Below are 22,240 nucleotides of genomic sequence, written 5' to 3' on the forward strand. Positions count from 1 at the left end.
CTGCCTTTTCTTTATTTTTCATCCATTCATTTTATCTTTAGCTTTATTTTATTTTAAAAATTCGCATTAGTAGCTTAGTAGCTCATTGCAATAATATCATTGGTAGCATCAATTGTGCCAGCTCCAGCATCGAAGCGAATATCTGACACAGACACGTCCTTTCAATCGATTCAGTCCTCATCGTGGCAGGGATTTCATAGAGTCTGTGAATGTGTATGTAGATATGTACAAGTACATATGTCGATGCATTTATATATATTGAAAAATACTCCGTGAAGCATATTCGCAGATGTCAGTGTGCTATTGCAGTCATAGGTATGTACGTACACACATAAGTACGTAATTGCACTTACATATGCCCTTGTCATTCATTCGTACACCCACTTAGTGTAGTTTGTATGTACATTAAGGTGGTCCAAAAACAGTAAAGTCGAAATTGTACTGCTCACACCCCCTAGGATTGTTCTATATCGAAAAAAGTATATCCCTTTTTTATTTTGAGATCAAAAATATGTAGAGGTCGCTCAAAGCGCTCAAAGTTTTCCATACATTTTTATAAGGGAAAAATAAAATTTTTCGTAGAAATGGTATAGAATTCTTGAAAATCAATATTTTTCGATTGGAAAACTCTGGTTCTCTTGAGGAGACTTTCAATAATAATACCCAATTGTTTATTTAACCATTTTTTAATACTAACGATTTTTTATTGGTAGCCCCATTGGATTTTTCGGGGTTTTGTGGCTTTTTGGCGAACCTATAAATTATAGTTACGATGAAAAAATGGTTAAATAAACAATTGGGTATTATTATTGGGAATCTCTTGCAGATAAACAGAGTTTTCTGGTAGAGAAATATTGATTTTTAACTATTCTATACCATTTCTACGAAAAGTTATTTTTTCCCCATATAAAATACATGGAAAACTTTGGGCGCTTTGAGCGACCTGTAAATATTTTTTGATTTCAAATTAAAAAAATAAGGGTATACTTTTTTCGGTATAAAACAATCCTAGGGGGTGAGAGCGTAAAAATTCCGACTTAAATTTTTCACATGCATTTTTGGACCACCCTAATGTACATACGTACACCCCTACATAACATGTACAAATGCATCTGTCTGTACGCTGCTCAAGGATATCACAATTCTAATATAAATTAAATTGTTTTATGTGGTTCTGGCACTTAATCGCTTTATTGAGAAATTCTTATCGGAAGAATACGTATGGATCTGTATGTTGTTAACTGTGAATAAAGAAAAAAATCGATGGAAATACGTTTTTAAAAGGAAAATAGCTGATATTAATACTCTTTAATAAAAGTTCTAAGGCACTCGAAAATGTTAAAGGCTTCAGATAGCTAAAGCCAATAAGTATAAGGTAGCTATGGTTGAAGACATTCCTTTTCATGCAAACTGGTAGTGTTTATTCAGTGAGCTCTTTGCTTAGAATATTTGAGCCTGCCTTTTGCTAGTTTTTTGACACTCACAATGTTGCTCTAATGTCAATTTTAAATTTAAAAGAAGCAAAATAGTTTTATATTAAATTTTTTAATAAATAGCCACGGCAGCCGAATGGCTGGAGGTACGTTTTGCAAAACCCTGTATTAGTGCCAAATACACACATATATACATAAGTATATTTTTAAATGAATCTTTTATTTTTTAGATCCGTCCGATAGTAAACTGACACAATATTAAATGAGAAAACATTGCTATTAGTGCAGTTAAGAAATATAAGACATACAGAAAAGAATGTAAGTGAAAAAGGCTTGAAATGAGAGCCCACAAGAGAAATGTCCGAAATTTGATCTACAAATTTCAACGAAGAAAGATTTCGTACCGGGACCACCCGTAAAAATTATGTAAGGAACACTTCTCTAGACCTAAAAGAAAGATTCACCACACATTCAGTCAAATGCATAACAATTTGGAAGAACCTCTTTGAGCCGAACGAAGTTTCAAACAAGATGACTCTTTTTCGTGCGATTTCTTTCAACTGATTTTGGAGATCGTTTGTTTAGGAACAAGTATTAAGTCCAATACACTCACAAGGCATTTAAATCCAATGGATAATTGCTTCAGCCAAAAGGTATTACTTTAAAAAAAGTAAGAAATTGAGCAGTAAAGCCGTTTTGTTAACGAAATTTACACTATAAATATATGGAGAAGAAGCTCGGACAATGGCATCATCTGATGAGATGGTCTTTGGAGTGCTGGAGAAGAAGATTCGAGAGAAAATGTATGGCCTTTCACGTACTTGTGACATCAAATACGGCAGGCGATAGAACAATGAAGTGTATAAGCTTTACAACGACAGCGACATAGTTGGGAGGTTGGGTACAATAGACCCAGACTAGGTCGAAGGGCATACCTCTTTCAAATATCTAGTTCGGAGAATTAAAAACAATAGCTTCCCTCACTATGCATCTAGGCAGAATGAATGCAAACAAGGCCTTCCCTGCATTGTAATGATTAGGCGGACTTTCTGTCTGACGCCGGATAGCTAGAAGAAGATATCACTGGCGTGCCTGTGCTAATCCGGAACAGATGAACAGCTTTCTTTGTGATACTCCGAAAAACCTTAATTTCAAAAATTATTAGAACTCATATATATGTGCCTTTAACGAACACAAATTTATTACCACAGTGAAGACTATACAGAACCGATAATGACAACGATTACGGTGACGATGATTACAACTACAACAATGTCCACAACAATTTTTGCAACAATATAGCTTCACCATTCGTTACAGCGATAATGATATCATTTTATGACTGTAAACTTAAGGACAATTACGATGGTATCGCCAGGGAATGACTTGTAGGAAAAAATACACACAGGGCGAGTGTCACGCGTTTGATTGAAATTACGAAATACATTTATTACTTAGTTCAAATCACTGACAAGATATCGTCGTTCAGGAAGTTTTTATTTTTTGAATCTGAATCAAATAAGTTTTATGAGTAGCGCTGTTCTGAGTCCCACAGCTTATATTGGAAGTGACTATTGACGATTTTACTTTCTAATTTCGTTGGAGAATCACTAGACGATATGCGCAATCGCGAGCGATAAAAAACGGTTTCGTCTCCATCGTTTGCAACGCATCAAAAAAATATTACTATAGTTTCCTCTTTAACAGACATAAGTATGTACAAAATTTAACCTTCAGAAGCATCACTAAGTACACAGTGAAATTATTAATTAAAATCGGGTTAAAGCTTAATAAAAGCAGTTCATAACTGCTACAAAATAAGCAGCCAGTCAGCAAAAAAATTTTGTGAAATGAAATCATAATATTTGTTCTTGAATAAAAGTATGAATGTGTGCACATTCCGTATGCTTCCGTCGAACACCATTGTTACTAAGGACAGCTCAAAGCCAGCGGCAGATTGCTGATGGTTAACTTATGGCCTTGGCAGTGAAAACGTATACTTTCGATAGCGGATAGCTTAGCAGACAAGAATGATACGAGAAGATATTTTCCAGCAATTATGCTGCAGTTGTAAAAAATTATTATTGGCCACCTGTTTTGAAAACTAAATGAGAAAAAAATAAAACAAAGCCATTATTACGAAGAGGGAGACAATTGTGATGCCTCAGTTGGATGTAGTATTTACATACCTACTACGTACAAACTCGAAAGCATTTACACAGATCTATGTATGGCGGCGTGCGTTCCTGTTATAATATATTAGTACGAAGCGCATTGCGTCACCGTCATCATCATCAGCTGCTGAGAACCACTTCCCCATCTTACCTGCCTGCTTCCCTTAACCCGCTCACTGAAGCGTTGCTAATATGCCACAAAAATACCTAATACGTAAACGAATGGGCAAATTGCTAATGCATACACGTGTGCCTGTGTGCTACTATGCATATGTATGTACATGTATATGTATGCATTATATGCTATTTGTCTGCTGACGGCTGCTTATTGTCATACTTCATATTCTGGATTTTGTAAAGCTTCGACAGTCCTTTGTTCGAGAGCGGAAAAATGATGAAACGAGTATGCAAACTGATGGTTACGACTAACGGTAGTAGTGCTCAATGCAAGTAATATGTTATACAGATATTCACACACACACACACACACACACACACACACACACACGCACACACACACACACACACACACAGAAATAGAAAGGCAAACAGTCAGTCAGGCAGTAAGGCAGACAGACAGCTATTCAGTTGTCTATTTATCCTTTCACTGCTGCTACTCGAAAGCTTTTGTCTGCGTGCGGTTTGTTTTTCACAGCGAGCGAGTGCGCGTTTTCGCCGCAGGACTCCCACCACCTACGGCGGGCGGCAAGTCTATGCTGCCCTCACTTAATCCCCGACATATACTCGCATATCTACTTACACACACATTCACACGTATGGTTGGGTACATTTGTTTCGGCTGAATGAAAGTGAATTTTTTCATTCACTAATGCAAATTTAAAATAATACGAAATGAAATGAATTGAAATGGAATGGAATAATGTGTGATGATATGCAATGAAATGAAAGCATGAAAAAAGCATAAAAAATATTTGCAGCATTATTTTTCCAAGCAACGGCACATCAACTTTCCGTAAGCGTGCTGTGCATTTACATATGTAGTTGTGTGCTCTTGTAAAGCTGCTGCTGGCGTGTTGGTCCGAAATAAATGGATTTCCATCCTTTATGTTTAATCACCAACGCGCTCACGCAGCAACGACACAGTGGTCGTAGGTAAGTACCCCTTTAGCGCTTTGGCGTCCAGCAGCGCCCGCCACCACCTCGCTTTCATGCCTTTCTTACAAACACATACATATGTTCATACATATAAATATGCACCTTTTTATCCTTATTCATTTGCCTGAGTAATGTGCATACGTTAAGCTCACTGTTGCTGTTGTTGCCTATGTTCCTGTTTCTGTTTCTGTGCAGAGTTTTCCATATCGCAAATCACTCGTCAGCAGCTTAGCATCCAGCAACAGAGCCCACCTCTTACCACCTCTTTTACCACCCACACAGCTTTATGTGTTCTCTATTTAGCCCGAAGTGTGCTTTTCTACCCACATTCCATGTCATTTGTTTAGTCTAAAGTAAATATTTAATACTTGTTTGTTTGTCTGATTTTACTGTTTTTTTTTGTTGCCGTATTTGGTTGCTTTTGTTTGTGTGCGTGCTGTCGACGAGTGAGCATGTGTATGTGGGTGTTTGTGTCGGCTTGCGTTGGCATTTGTGGTGCTCATCAGCGATCATCTCAATAATCGCTTTTGCTGTGTGTTGCCTGCAGTTCGAGCAGGAGAAAATTCGAAGCGAATAGAAGAGAAAGGTTTGTTGCTGGCTTTGAAATGGATTTTAATTTAAATACGTTGTCTCTTGCAGATGCTTAATTGTTGTGGTTTGATTTAATTTACAGTTGATTCAATTTAAATAAATTAACGTAAAATTTATATTAAGTTTTGACAAATTGCATTTGATTTATTTAAAATACTGAAGAATAAACACTTTAAGCTGAGAAAAGAAATGAATGCTGGGTAATTTGGAGGATTGCTTTTTGAACCCACACTTGTTCAATGGTTCCTTACGGCATTTTTTTATGACTTTAAAATTGGAAAAAAAACTTTTTTGGGATGTTGATCAGATCAGCATCGGTCTTACAGAGTATTAGTATTAGTAGGATTAGGTGTGACTCACAGGTTTTGCAGCTCTTCGCAGCAAATAATGAAGCATTTCAATGCTTTTAATAGGAACGAGCCTGCGGATTAGTGTCCTTTTAGGAAATCCACTAACCGTTTCCGAATCAATCTAAGCTTGAGCTTGGTAGGACTTTCGGTTGCATAAGTCCAAGTTACACCTGTACAAAAGTAGTTGTAACGTTCACTTTGGGAAGGAGTCCTCATTTGCCAGTTTCATAGTCTTTAGACCTGATTATCGCTCGGCTATCAGAGAAGATTTCTATCTTGCTTATCTATGCGAGGCAATTGATCAGGTAAATCACCGCTTCCTTAATGGCGCTATGGAAGACTAAATTTTTTTATGGATAGCTGCTGACAAGATACTCCTTCAAAAACTTTTCTGTGAAGAATGAAGACCCATCTTTCATCTGCTGCCCTTTAAACCTTTCATTCCTTGAGGGGAGAGAAGAGAGAAGAAAATGCAGAGAGAGCGCTGTTTGAAACCACTCTGGGTACATAATTGTAGGTTTTATCGAAGTAGAAGCTGCCAAGAGAACTATACCAAGAGAACTATGTCCAAACCCCAAAACAGTTAAGCATCGACTGCCATGAAGTCGGACTGCGCCACATGTTGCTTCAACTTAACTGCAGCGCACAGTGTGGAAAATAAACTTTTTTGTGACAAAATCTAATACATACTGCGGGAACTTGAACAGCTAAATAAAATAGTATCGTTGCATAAAAAACTTATCCTGACTTTTCAAGTAAGCTTTAAATAAAGCGAACTTAACTTAACTTTTTTTCTTTTATGACTGAAAAGGAGTTTGTATTGAAACTTTAAAAAAGTTTTAAATATATGTATGTACATATCTTTTTGGTGCTCTTGAATCTCTTGAACCATTACAAAAGTTTTTAAATGTGTTTTCGGTTCGTCTGGCCATGGAAATGGATTCAGTGACGCATGCTTGCTGTTACTTGTTAGCTTCCAGAAGGTCCGGGTTCAAATCCCAACAGAGGCAGCATGTGAAAATGATTATACATTTTTTTTGTATCTTGGAAAAATGAAAAACCTACTGTGAAGTGCAGAACGAAAGCGTAACCAAACGAAACATACTGACTTTGAAGCGCTTTAAGCCAAATGCATTTTAAAGTATTTGAAACCAAATGCAGAGGCGGACAATTGAGTGCTTGCTAGCACATTGCCATGTTAAAGTAAGCAGTTGGTTGCAAGAAAGCAAATCAGATCTTCAATTAAAAGTTGTGATGGGGAAAAATCTGGTGGAAAATTAATATTCAAACTTGGTTTTTTCCGTACTGGGTACACTGAAAGCAAGATCAACCAAAAATTGGTTAATATTATCAAATTCAAACTTGAAAAGTAATTAACATGATTTTTGGTTAATATTAACAATGCCTTGGTTGATATTTTCGACAATGATTTGGTAATATTAACCACAATTTTGTTTACATTAACCAAACTTCGGGTTGTTGATTTTTCGTTTGAATAAGTTTATGTTCTGCACTTCACAGATGCTTTTTCATAATTCGGAGATCATTTTAACATGTTGCCTCTGACGGGATTAGCAACTAACACGCTCAGCTACAGCCGCTTTATAAATGTGTCTTCAAATGTTCAACTTGAATCAATTTTCTTCGTCGTATGATTTGGTTCTGCACTTCCCAGAGGCTTTTTCGTAATTAAGAAAATCCAAAAGGAGAGGAAACATAAAAATTATGTATTGCGCTGGCGGCATGCGTACTACTGGAAGCCAACAAATAATAGCAAGCACTTCTGCTCTGTCTTACAATCGGCTTATTGACCAAGAAAAAATACAACAATAACTTGGGTGAAAAAACCATTGTGCTTTTGGCTCAGTATATGAACGAATTATTTATGCAAGTATGAATAATTTGGTTGTCAGCTGGCACGCTAGCACAGAGACGCTCGCTTTAATTGGTTTAGAGATATCTCGTAAAAATATAAGAATTCAAGAAAAAATCTTTCAAAGCGAGGAAAACCAAAAATAAAAAATTTTTGGGGATAGCTAATAATTGAAACAAAACCATTTGATTGCTGGAAGCTACTTTACAAGCGAGATAGACAATCCGCAGTACAGAACATCAATGCACAGAATAATGTAATAAAAATGCAATATCTTCATTTAAAAAGTATTAAAGCTCTGCTCATTAATTTTGCATGAAAAAAAAGAGTTCCGAGCGCAAGAAATAATGACCCTTTTAATCTCGTCAGAACTTTTTCCAGCTTAACTTAAGCTGTTACAAAACATAAACATACGTTTCTTATATTCCACTTTAATAGCTACAGTTTGTAGTGAATGAAAACAAAAAATCAATAATCTCTATTGATTTCCCAATTCGCGCTTCCAAAAAGTGAATAGTCCTACAAATAAATAAGCTCCTGTAACAGAGTGGCGCGTGGATTGCACAACTATGTTTGTTTGTGTTTGTATTTTTGGGTATTAACAGCACGCACGCTCGTACATACACAAATTCTCGTTTGTGTGTCTTTCGATGTAAGCACTTTTGCCAACAAATTTATTTAAAAAAGGATTAGCTGCAGCTAAGCGACATGTTCAAATACATGGAAGAGAATGGAAAATTGAACTTCGCTGTACACACTTGCCGTGCCCTTGCTCACGCGAGCTACTAAATATATTTCGATTGTACATACATACATGGGTATCTAAGCTGAAATACCTGTGCTAAAAATACATACAATTTCTATATACAAACATATGTATTTGTGAATCAAAGAGAAATTGTTTGTGAGCAAGTTTGTTTATGACAACGAGCAAGGACCTTTTGATCAGCAGCAGCAGTAGCAGCGCAGCTTCGAATATCTTTCTTTGAATGGCTGCAAGTGTTTGCGTGCTCCGAAGCCGTCGTCATGCCAATGACATTTAATGAAATTGTCAAAATTCGCTCATGTTTTATTTTTTCTTCTACTCAGCTCCACACTTTCCACTTGCGTGCTTATGTGCTTAACTGCGACGAAATCAGAAAGCGTGAGCAATTCAATTTGCTTTGACGTCCATCATTTTGAAGGCAAACTTCAAAGTTTTTATTCAATTTTTGCTTTTCTTATTTGTTTGTTTTTTTTTTGATTTCAGTAAGCAGCATTTTGGATAATTTCAAATGACATCTTAAAAACTTAAAACATTAAAGTAAATAAGCTTAAAACGTCTGCTGTTGCTTGCTTAGGACACATACATACATATACATAAATACCTACTGCATTTAAGGCAAAAAGGCTGCACAAAATCCTATTAGTGGCTTGAAAATAATGAATAGCGAAATACACTTTAATGTCACATGTAATTACCAAATAATTTTCCAAGTACTTTAAAAATTGTGTGTGAGCGTGTGTCTTGACACCTTCACTTTGAACCCTTCTTCTGGAGCAACTGAGCGATGTTCAAGTATGTAATTACTTGTCTTTATTAGGGTTGGCATGGTTGTGCTATACTACATAGCTATCCAATTTAATTGCTTTCACATGTCATTGTTATTTATTTCGGTGTACAGTTTTTTTTTTTGTTTTCACTGCCACACTTGTTTTGCTCACACAAAAAATAATGAAAATGTGTTAGATACACAACCACTTAGACATTCAGCACTCAGCCTTTAATAAGACCATACATTTACATCCATTGTTGTTCCAAACATTTGTTCATATTCACACAGCAACTTTCCAAAATTTACAAAATTTCACAATTTGTACTTTTGGTAACACACAAGGGGCAAGAAAGTACACACGCACATTTGCGTACATGTGTACATACATGCGTGTATCATTTCATGCATATGTATATATGTATATATGTATATTTTAAGCACACTCTAAACCCCCTTGTGTGATACAGTTACACCTACCTATGTGGACACCACACGCCCATCACTGCTTCAAAATTCAGATTTTCTATAAATTTTGAAGCATTTCTTTGCGGTCCTCATCGGTAGACCTTCTCTAGCTGACTTCAATTTCCTGTCATTCCTTCTGCTATTATGTTGTGTCTTTTGACGGTTGGTTGCCTTTCCGCATTCCATATACAAATGCTATTTCGAGCACTCATACTTATTTAGTTGGGCATACCTATTTAGTAAATTTTCAGGGTTGAAATTTATACATAAATATTTTAGTGTGTGTGGGAAGTTAGGAAATTATTTAGTAGTTTATCATTATTAATTCATGATTGAAAGGTTAGGTACAGCAAAAATCAATTTAATAAGAAGTTTGGATTGCAGCTCAAGTTCACTGTTGTGGAAATTGAAAGTTTATTTGATTCGTGTTGCGAAAGGGGCTTTATATGAGAGAGGTAAATAGAGGTATTAACCTTAACGTGAAAAAGCATGGCCGTGTGTTAAAAACTTAAATAAAACAATATTCTTCAAACGGATCCAGATACAAAATTTCAAAGTATTTGCGCGTATACTTTAGCGGATAAATAAGTGGATATCACATGACTTCAGCAGGGACTCTCATCGGGCCATTGTTTGTTAGTTAGGCGCCAAGGCCATTTGAAGTTGAAAAAAGGTTCTGGAGTGCTTGGAGCTCTTTCGAGTCGATGTAATTTTTCATAAAAAAATAGCCCTCGTAAGTCCAACGCCAGCTACGCTGACCTAACTATTTTTTGCGAGGAACACCTTTCCGCCTGGGCCTATTTTTTGATGAAAAAATTACATCGCCGTAGGACGACGATAACCGTAATAAGGCCGAATATTTTAGATTTGGTGGAACTGACACAAAATAGCCTCCTTATTCTTTTTGTTGGGCGCTGTAACCGCCTGTAACCGGGTTTTGCCGAGCTCAACGCAGCACGCTAGTCGTTTCTCTTCTCAGCTGTCTGCTATAAATACTCTTAACATACATTTTTGTTAAAAACTTTTAATATTTAATATTCATAACTGGGATTTTCGGATTTTAAACTGAGCGTTTTTCAGAGGAGATTGGAATTTTTTGAACTTTTGGAGTTGGCAAAAATAGACCAAGGAAATACAACCGAGTCAAAAAGATACGCTGGTGGTTTGACCGGCTGCGAAACGGCCCCCCAAGTACTTTTGAAGTGATCAGCCGACACAGCTCTTTCAAAAAATATTCAGGCGTGAACCAAGGAACCTAATAAAACTATTATTAAAGCAAGATGCATAAGAATTGCACGCTATATCTAGGATTTACTCACAAGCTATAGTTAATATCACAACATAAAGATCGATAAGTGCACTTAAAATCTTTTATTTTTTCAATAAAATATTTTCTAATAGAACCTTCATCTCTGCAAACCTACATTAATCGTGTATGAAAAGTCGCACTCACTATGTACCTTTAATATCTTAAAATCTGTTGGCTGGCTACGAGTATAAACATCCCTTGATATCGTAAAATAAACAAGAATTGCAGACATTTTCACTTAGAATCTATAAATGTACATACATATGTATGCACATTAGGGTTGTCCTTAAATGAAGGGCGAACATTTTTACATCAGATCAGGTCAAAGATCAGATTGCCCTATGACGACGTCATAACCGACTTCAATCGGTATTAAAATTTATATGGGATATCTTCGACTATAGTAACATGTGGTGTTACCGATTGGAGGAGTGAGACTGAAAAAAATCGCTCATTTGCTTCTTAAGGATCACCCTAATGTACATATTTCTAGTTTACTTCTTGTAAGGCCATTTGCACGACTAACTACTAACTACAAAGGTAAAACGTTTTCTTATCGCATTTGCTGCAAACATTTTCATATTACAATTCTACAAAAACATATGGAAACATCAATGATTGCGGTATATGGAGAACAACCATTACAACAAACATGCCACAAATCGATTCGTATCGAACATGTTTTCAAATATGTACATACATAAATACTAGAATTAGCATTCCTAGATCGCATGTTTCTTATGTGAGTATGTGTGCGTATGTATGCGTATACATACATATTTATTTGTTGCATTGTGCAATACATTGCGAGCAGGAATGCCTGACAGGATTCGAATATGCTTAATTCAATACAATCATAAAAATTTACAAACCTGCCATATCATTAATTCAATAGACGACACAGACAAAGTTGATAAGGCGAGCATTTACACGTAAAGTCAGGCAAAACCAGGCATTTGAACAACGCAAAGCATCTGCAGTGTGAAGGTGTGTGTGTGTGTGTGTGTGTGTGTGGGTGTGTGTACGTTTGCGTGCAGTGTTGTAGTCACAATTTGTTTATGTCCCTTATTTACCTACATACATACATACATATGCACATACATATATTTACTTGTGCGTGAGTGTACGCACTTTTGGCTAATGCCAGCAAATGGATTTGATAATGAATGTTGAAATTTATTGCTGATGTCCACCGATTGATAAGCGACTAAAGTCAAAAAAACCAAACCAAACCAAACCAAACCAAACCAAACCAAAGCGAGCCAAGCCAAAGCAAAATAAAACAAATCGAACTAAAGCAAACAACCAGCGACTAAACAACATTGAAGCCAAAAGCGCAGAAACAGGGACGTAGAGTCAACAACAAAGAAAACAACAACAGCGTAAATACTCGAGTACAAAAATATTTAGCCCGCAGTGCGTCAAGAGTACGACGGTACGGGAGGCCAGCGCAGGATAAGCGTTGCTGTGTGGCTGTGGTCACTGGCGTTTTTGGCCGGAGCTCGAGCTTATGGCACGTGGAGAGTATGGGAAGGCTGGTGGTTGCGTGCGTTGATGTGAATTCTCATTTACTTGATTGCTACTTTGGTCAGCCGTTGATGCTGCTTTCTGATGCTCAGGTCCCCGAACACGCTATTTTGGCCACTGCCCACTTCCGCGATGTTGACGTTGACTATGTCAAGTTCCTTTTTTTTTGGAAATGTTACAGTGTCTGCGAAAATGTAGACATAACGATTTCTTTGACATTATGCTGAGTGGAAAATTCTTCACAATTTCCACTAGTATTTTAATAACGAAACGCTCAATCTCAGCTAGCCTTAAAGCATAGACAGACGGCAACGTTGATCCGGATTAACGCCGCAATTGATCTGATCAAAATTGTGCCTTGACAGACGGCAGTAATGCGGATTTACAGCCGCGAGGTCGTAGGATCGAACCCCACAGCCAGTAGATTATTCATTTATTAATTTTTTGTTCTTATTCAATTATAACTTCTATATTTTTTTCAAGTTATTTTTAGTTAATTGTTTTTGATTTTTTAGTTTAAACTCTTCAAATTGGAATCCACTAATAATAAAATAAAAGGTTTGAAATATAATAAAACAAACGAAAAGTAAATAAAGCTAAATTAAATATAAATATCAAATAAAACTAAAAAAAATTTAAGTAACAATAAAAACAATTTTTTTTTTTGGAAATCGCTCCAACTGAGGATCGCCCCTTGGACCTGCAGGCTTGTAGTACGCAACCCTCACTGCTTTGTTTGCGTATTTGTTTCCTCAGGGAGCGTAGAACACAAAGAAAATGCAAAACTAGCATGGACATCCACCTTGTCGTCGGTAATGCAGTCACCGTATCAATTCAAATAAGTTCTTATTCAATTTTAATTGAATTCCTATCTGAATTAGTAAGGTGACTGCATTACCGATGAAAAGCTATATGTTCATGCTAGTTTTGCATTGTCTCTGTATTATGCGCTCTCTGAGTTTTGGTTAGTGTTGTCATCGAATGTTCTTTTGATCCGAGTTAAATTTGGGAATTAACTCTAGCACTTAATCCAGATCAACTGCAGTTAATTATCGAGATACATAATTCCGAATTAACGAGTGGATTTTTTTTAGTTTTTTGGTGCCGAGTAGTGGAAACAGGAGTGTGTTTAGTGTCGAGATCTAAAACTATTCAGCTACAGAATCAAATTCATCAGCTGATTGGATATGCTAAAGATAGTATTTCAATTATTGAGAGTGGAAATAATAGTTTTCTTTATAGTAAAAATCGAGTCCGATATGGAATGACAGTTAAAATCTTGACATAAACCACGGAATGATTCGTTTAGTTCAAAATTAGTTTTGCATGGCTTTAAAAATAGAGGTCGAAAGTGAGTTCATATTTTTTGATTAGCCTGGTTACTGTTACAATTCATATAATACACTAATTAAGTTTTTATTTAACAAAAAACTTACGGACTGACTTCACATACATATTTCGCTTTGAATTGCCAGTTGCTTGAACTACTTGAAGCTCCGCGATACACTGGTATATATTTATTTACATTGAACATATCAATAAAGGCGGATTCATCGTTCTTGGACTCAACTCAAAACGATGGTTCCGCCTTCAGAAAATAATCGGGAGAGGAATTTATATCTCAGTAAGATAAGCTCCCATAGATTTCGATGCCACAATTGCTAACTGTGTTTTACTTAAAATAGGACAATGAACGAAGGTCATGGAAAAAAATCCGAGCTGGTTTTATTTCTCTTGAAATAAAATTTTGTATTTTAATTTACTTTCAAAGATCAAAAACGTATATTATGATAAGTTCTATGATTAACTATACTAAATATTTGCGTAGCTCTCTCCCACAAACAAAGTTTTCTGTTAAAATTCACTGCTGATGTTGCTGTTAAAATTACAAATGTATGTATGTAGGTATGTGTCCCACTTTGTTGTCATTGCGATAAGGTCAATGAGTGTACGAATCACTCTAACTTTGTTGTTGCGTATGCTGTCGCTATCACTGCTCTAGCATTCGGGATTATTTCTAGTTTATTTGTTAATGGTTTATTTATTAATTCCTGCGGATTATCACATCAGACACACCAACAACACATCAACCGAGATGATGATGACGATTGTATGGCCGGCGATAAGCCAGCGCTGGCAAATGCAAAACATACACATATACATACATACATACATACACACATACCTCCTTTGATACACAAGCAATCAAAGGAAGTCCTAAAAGGGCACAATCAAAAGCCGGCAGAGCGAAGGATTTCATTATCAGCTACCGTTGTCACCGGCCGTAGCCGCTTGAACGTTCCGTTTCGTTTTCGGAAGCGGATGCGTACACGCGCAATCGACGGCCGACCAAAGGCATTAGGAAAATACGCATTTGTACGCTTGTATGTGACATTAATGCGTGCGTGTATGTATGTAAGTATTGTGTGAGCAATCTACATCATTGGAATTACTATGAAGCAACCAACGTTGTCACCGGTTTGACACCACTGACGCCCGCCACCGCCACCACAACCGACAACCTTTAACGACAAATCCAGCCGACGCGTCGGTCGGTGGCTGGCATTTGGCGGTCAATGGTCGACGCTCGACGCTCGACGCTCGTCTGTGCATGGCATTGATGGAAATGCAAAACTCATATATTATTAACAAAGTGATTGGTGTGATAGCGATGCTGTTGCTTGGGTTGTTGTTGTGCCATTACCAGAATTGCCTTGTGTGTTCTGTTCATCAGATATTGTACTTTCGAATTGTATTAAAATTATTTGATTTTCATTTGATGCAGTCGCACATGTCTACGCATGTGTCTACATATGTATGTATGTATGTATGTGATATGCACGTGCGTGTCCTTTGTGAGTAAGGGTCGCAGTCCTTTTAAAGTCTGTTAGAAATTTGGCAAAACATGTGTGTTAGGTATACATACGCTCATATATATACTATATATCAAACTAAAATTTCGTTTTTCGCGCCCACGCATCACATTAGCGCGACCGAGCGCCTATTAATATGCCTTAAACTTTGTGTGTGTGTGTGTGTATGTGAGCGCTTGAATGCGAGAAGACATATATGTAGTTGCGCGTGAAATCCTTTGAATGTTATTGGTGTTGGCAGACACATCCGTTTAATTGCATCAAATTAGTTTTAATGCCCAAATGTCTATCTGGTAATCGATGGTCACATAGAAATCATGTCAGCCACACCGCATGCACATACAAATTTATTTGCAGAGCTACGCCCATTTTGATCATATTTCACTGATACTGATGAGTTTGGAAATCGAAGGCGAGCTTGTGTTGTTAGTTTATAATATAAAAATACTCGGAAATTTGCTTTTGCAGACGTTATTTTATGAATCTCAGAATGATTGCTGGTTAATTTTGAATTATAAAATATAAATTTTAAGTTATATATGTCAAAAATCATGGAGAATTAAATTAGGTCGTCGTCAATTAAATTTATGACCAGGGCAGCTCACGAAGTGATACATTTCGGAATTTATCGATAAACGTTCTGCATGAGGGACTAGAAAAAATAGTTTCGGGAATGTTTCTAAAAATAAAAAGTAGTAAAAACAGGGGAATTTGAAATGTAGTTTAATTCATATCGTTTAGCTCAAATGTGTAGGAATTTGTATACATGACCGAAAATTCTCAAATTTAAGCAAAACATAATGTTTAAAGTGTATTTTCCGAAAATGCAGTCCGAAATTATTTTTTGGTTATTTTGGATAGAATAGGATTAAAATAAGAGTGCATTTAACTGAATCGATTAAATTTGTCATTGACTGTCAATTATATTAATCGCTAAATAGAAATTCTCCACATCGATGATTTTGACCCTTATATACTTTTATTGTGCTTGGATATTCGGTCATCAAGTCTCTGCAAGTGATAAATATTTATTCATACACTATCTGATTTCACATAAAAGTTGTCCTTAGAACTAAGGCAGGAAAAAAATAAAACTGATCTCCCCAAGGCGTATCGACCAATCACCCTTAGCTCTTTTCTAATCAAAAGCTTTGAAAAACTTATTGACTTTCACATCAAATGGAAGATCTATCTCGAGGCCAAGCCTCTATATGAAAATCAACATGTATATCGAGGACGAAGATCTATAGTCGCTGCAATACGCTGCCTCATTCAAGTTCTTCATATATTTATTAGGGGCTTTTGATAATACGTCAAACATATTTAAGAAAAGGATGAATATTTCTAACTTTATGACCGTCCGCATCGTAGTAAAGCATACGAAAATTCACACCTGTACATAGTAGTGGAGCTAAGAGCAGGAAGATAGTACCGACTAGCCGCGGCTACTCTGAAAGGGTTCTTAAGCCCCATAATGCACGCTGATTGTCGATGAAGCTATAGTTAATACAAGAGGTGAAATATATAGCCGTGGTACTATGTCTATAATATTCCCGAAATTTACGTTGCGGTCCTTCATTACGGTTATTAAACCGATAACAACATATGCAGCAGTAGCCTAACGGCCAAAAGCCACCGAATGTTTTGTGTGGTCACCACGTGTCCAGCAGAGATGCTTGGTATCATCACAGGCATGACGCCTCTCTCATACTTATTGAGAAAGGGGCTTGTTGGAAAGCCATAAGACCGCCGAATCTAAGCTGAATGAAATGTGGAAATTTCAGGGGCCGTCTAAGTGACTTAAAATAGTTCATAAATTGCCCCGTGGTCAAATTCAAACATCGATGCTATCCTTTACTAAGCTCCAAGGTAATAATTCCTGAAATGCTGAAAGGGACGCTTGTAAGGCGGTATAGTAATAGATCCAAACTTGGTGATAAGAGACCAAGATTTTAATCTATCCCAGATCATGATGGCTTCGGTGGCAATCGGGGTGCTGACACCCTCGTCCCTAAGATGGTAGGAAAACTCTCAGGTTGACCCGTTCTTGCTTTTTTCCCCCATATAGAGCTCGAAATGTTGAGAATTCCATCAAAGTCAGAGTACCTACATATTAACATTGTCTATAGTGTGATTTTCCTTCAAAACCCCTTTTATTACTATCATTCAAAATCCTACACCACTTTAAAAAGATTTACTATTATATTATGGAAGTTTCTCTTATAAATTACACTATACGGCAAAATCTAAATTTTTTCTGGGTATTGGACCAAACCAACTTTTTTTAAGAGATTAAGTCATAAGTAAAAAAGCAATTTCTCCGTTTTTCCTTACTTACTTAGCCTCCGAAATCGAAATATGGGCCTTCGAAATTGGACCTTTGGAAAAAAATTATTTTTAATTATTGTGTGTAAAAAAACTAAAAAAATTAAAATACAGACGTTATCTGCCTTTTGCTCGTATTTATGTGGTGTATAATTTTTTTTTTGTGCAAACTTGTATTACGGGTGCTATATGGGGTCAAAAGTCAGGTTCAAAATTTTCTGAATTTTTTTTTTTTAATTTTTCGAAGACCTGATCTTTGACCGCTTATATCACCTGTAATATAAATTTCGACAAAAGGTTGTATACCATTTATATAAGAGCAAAAGGCGGACAATGTCTGTATTTTTAGTTTTTTAGTTTTTTCCATACAATAATTAAAAATAACTTTTTACCAAAGGTTCAATTTCGAACTTCGAAGGCCCATATCTCGATTTCGGAGGCTAACTTCGAAAAACGGAGAAATAACTTTTTTACTAAAAACCTAATCTCTCCAAAAAAGTTGGTTTTGTCCAATACCCAGCCAGTACAGTGCTGTACAGTGTTATGAATGGCCATAATATACTTACATACGTGAACATATAAGATCCCTAGACAATTGCACAAAACGCAGAGGTAAAAATATGATTTATTGATATCTAATTCCAAAGGCTTTCACTTAGCATAACGGCAAAGCTCTAAGCAAATCAAGGGTAATAAATAGAAACTACTTACTTCCTACACCTCTTGAAAGAAACCTTGAAATTTATGAATTTCTCCGGTATTTAAACAGCAGAGCGGGCGGGCTACTTGGGGGCGTTGTTTGGCGCGTCCTGCCACTGACACTGACACTGACATTTCGCTTCCGTTTCGTACTAAGCTCAACAACAATCATCAACTTGATGACTATAATAACAATAATAATAAAAAGCAAACACAAAACGTGCCATTGCAGAGGACAAAAACGAGGAATTAGAAAGTTAAAAAAAAAAAAAATAAAGTGAAATGATAAAAAATGCGACATGCAAGTAAAACGAGCGAACAAATGTCGAATGCCAGATGTTTTTTATGCAAATGTGCGCACATACATATATACATGCAATACATACATACATATGGAGCTAAAAACATAAGTATGAAGCTTGCATGTCTAAGGAGGACTAAAAAAGTCAAAGCAAACAAAAACTGGCACACAGATACACATATCCATTTACACATACGTACATCATTATGTATGGCTGTGTAGCGAATTTCAGCTTTATGCAGTTGAGGATATGCGCTTGTGTGTGCTTATGTTTTTGCTTATTTGCATTTGTTTATTTTAGTATGTATTTAGTGGTATGTTTGTTTGCCAATGCATTTATGGGGGCGTAACGGGCATAAACAAATGTCGATATGTAAATTTGCAATCCAATTCAGCTGCAGCGACATGCATGACTGCACATCATAGACCTCTATTACTATTGCATGTACATACATATGTATGTACATTCTTGGAAACATACATATGTGTGTATGTACATTTAGTTATGTCGGATATTTCCAATGCTATATTCAGTAACAATAGAAACACCAAACACAGCGAAAGTTTAGTAAATTTTCGAAAACATAAAAGAAATTTTAATGGAGTGATAAGAATGCACAGTAGAGCAGTTCGCTTCCAATACAAACGAAACACATTTGGGTTTTTTCCCCGCAAAAATTTGGAGTCATAAATGAGTCATACAGGAGTCTCATCTTGGAGCCTTTACGCTCATTTAGAGTCCGAAATTAAGGTGTTTCCCTTCCTACTAAAATGGACTTATATGAGCCTAAATTCATACATCAAATGAGTATGAGTCATAATTGACTCTTTTATGCCTCACTTTCGGCTCTTTGAGGACCCTCTGATGGCCTCATATGTTAATTATATCAGACTCTTTTTGAGTCCCTTATATGACTTTTATTAGCCGTATAACTAAGTGAAAACTTTGGGATTTTTTTTTAGGTTCTGCTTTGGCTCTTATTGATCTCATATATGTACAGCTCTTTTTAGGCTCACATTGTTTGTAAAAACACGCAACAAAAGAGGATATTGACTAAATGCTAATTACTAGTCCCTACCGGCGTGTTTCACCCCACGTTTTATACAAATATGCAAAATTATTTTAAAATGTTATAATATATTTCTGTTCTCATGCTACTAACACTGTAGCTGTGTAATTTATCCAACTGAGTTAAGGTTAGGAATATTAATCACGGGATATGGGTTTTTTTTAAGTCTCGAAAATCCCGGCATTATTTGCCTAGAATACCGGGATTTTCGGGATTTGCAATTTACACTGGTGGCAATAATAGAAACGCTTTATGTTGAACACTTTTGGCTACATTTCTTTTGCTTATTTAATTTTTAACATTTTTTTATAGATGTGAAGCTCAATATACATATAACACCTTGCGGCAGGCAGTTTTGCAAAAAAAAAAAAAATCAATATATTCGCCAAACCAATGGGCCAAATATAGTAAAATTGCGTTCTAAATTTTTCTCTCTGACGTCAGGATTTTTAAACAAGAACTTTGAAATTCGAAAGATATGAGTACTTCAAAAAATGGTTTAAAAATTTCAGTGCAATATACTTAAAAAACCAGTATGGGTATCAAATGAAGGAGAAGATTCTGTAGAGTTAAAACACATTACATTTGTTTTTGCATAAGATACGGGTAGGTATTGAAAATACCCTTTTATAATTTTATCCTCGAATATCCTTGAAAATTTTCAATTTTTATTTTTGAAAAAATTATTTGTTAAGGACTAACTTTATTAGTTTAAACAAAAAATAAAATAGAATAAAGGGGCATTTTCAAATCCTATTCCTCCTTGTTAACACAAAAAAATTATTTCATTTGGTATCCATACTTTTGTTTTACATTGCACTGAATTTTTTGAGATAAATTTTGGAATTAACCATATCTTTGAAATTATAACGAGCCCTAACCGCCAAAATAACGTGACACTTTTTTTTTAATTTTCATTTTGAAATGTCGCTTACGTTATTTTGGCGGTTAGGGCTCGATAAAGTCTTTTTAAAAAATCATGGCGTCAGAGAAATGCCCATTTATATGCAGTTAATTATATATAATATGTGGTAGACTTTTATAAAAAAATTTAAATTTTGGATAAAAAAAGGAATATAGACAAAACTGCGCGAATTAGGGCGCTTCTCTTATTTCTGCCACCAGTATTATGAATTTCTTTCAACTAGAAAATAATTTTTTTTATAAAATTTTTTTTTGCATCGAGCTTTGTTTGACATAACTTAAATTACTTTACCAGATATGTACTATTAAGTACATATACATTTAATAACTGCCTTTCGTTTTGTTACTTATGAAATAATTTTCACTTTAAATTAAAAGTATGTTTCAAACCCATTTACTTAATATTTATTATATGGTAAGAGAGCTTCCGAAACCATATTGATGCAAATTTTTCATGCTAAGTCGTTGAAAAGTAATAAATATTCTAATCCCGGGATCCAGGGATTGAACCAACGGTATCCCGAAAATCCCGGGATCGTATTTAGAAAAAACTAAACCATATTTAGAAATGAGGAAATGATAACAAATATAAATGTAAAACAAAGAAAGATTATTATAAATAATTTGTTTCAAGCCAGATTTAACGAATCCACAACTATATTTTTCAAACAACAAAAAAAAATCGTGTTTAGGTTGTTTTCTTTTTAAACTTTGAAAGCACAAAACAAATACGGCCACCTTTGGCACGCACAGCTGTCATCGCCCAGCAGAGCGATAGAAATAAATCTATCGCCATGAAACGCCGCCAAGCGAACTTCGCATTTCGCTTTGGATGTGTTCAATTTCATATGCTTGCGGGTGTTCTAATTTTGACAGCGCGAATTTCGCTGTGGTGAGTTCGCCGTTCGCCGGCATTGTATTTCAGCTATAAAGTTGAGATGAAGGGAGGTGAGATGAATTAAGGTGAGTTGAGGTGAACTGAGAGGAGTTGACGTGAGGCGATTTTAAATAAGCTGTGGTGAGCTGAGGTGTACTGCGCTGAACCACATAACACTACATGGCATTACATAACATAGCACAACAAAAATAACACAATGTAACATGACATAACATAAGATAGCATAACATAACTTAACATAACATAACATAGCGTAATATAATATAACATAACAATACGTAACGTAATATAAAAAACTATAACCTAACATAGCATAGGGCACAATAGACCTGTTGGTCGCAGTGCATACCTCTATTAATTATTTAACATATCCCAACCCAACATAACTTAATATAACATATCATACCGTAACATAACACAACATAACATAACATAATATAACATAACATAATATACCATAACCTAACACCTTAACATAACATAAAATATTTCATTCTTCAGTTTTATCTTCTTTATTATGACTTTATCTATCTCTATCGTCTTTTGTCATTATATTTATCTTTTTATACTCGAGACCATGATAAAAATATAGTAAGGTAGAACCGCTGAGAGTCACTTTTCAAATTCTTGACGTTTCCAAACAATTTAATTTTTAAATTTACTCACAAACTCACACACACATTTCCATTTTCAAACTCAAGCAACAACAATTACGAACAATCTCATTTTTTTATTTTCACTTTTATATGATTTTAAAATGTTGGCAAACTTCAAAAA

General features: G+C 35.7%; 1 protein-coding gene across 1 annotated transcript in view; it reads left to right on the forward strand.

Moving 5' to 3' along the window:
• LOC118743370 (semaphorin-2A) overlaps positions 1–22,240 on the forward strand; it is a gene marked incomplete in the record, with an annotated part of 243,443 nt that overhangs the window by 23,630 nt on the left and 197,573 nt on the right.

Source organism: Rhagoletis pomonella, unplaced genomic scaffold, assembly GCF_013731165.1.
Source record: "Rhagoletis pomonella isolate Grant_MI unplaced genomic scaffold, Rhpom_1.0 Rhpom_scaffold_00007, whole genome shotgun sequence".
NCBI classification, from domain to species: Eukaryota; Metazoa; Arthropoda; class Insecta; order Diptera; family Tephritidae; genus Rhagoletis; species Rhagoletis pomonella.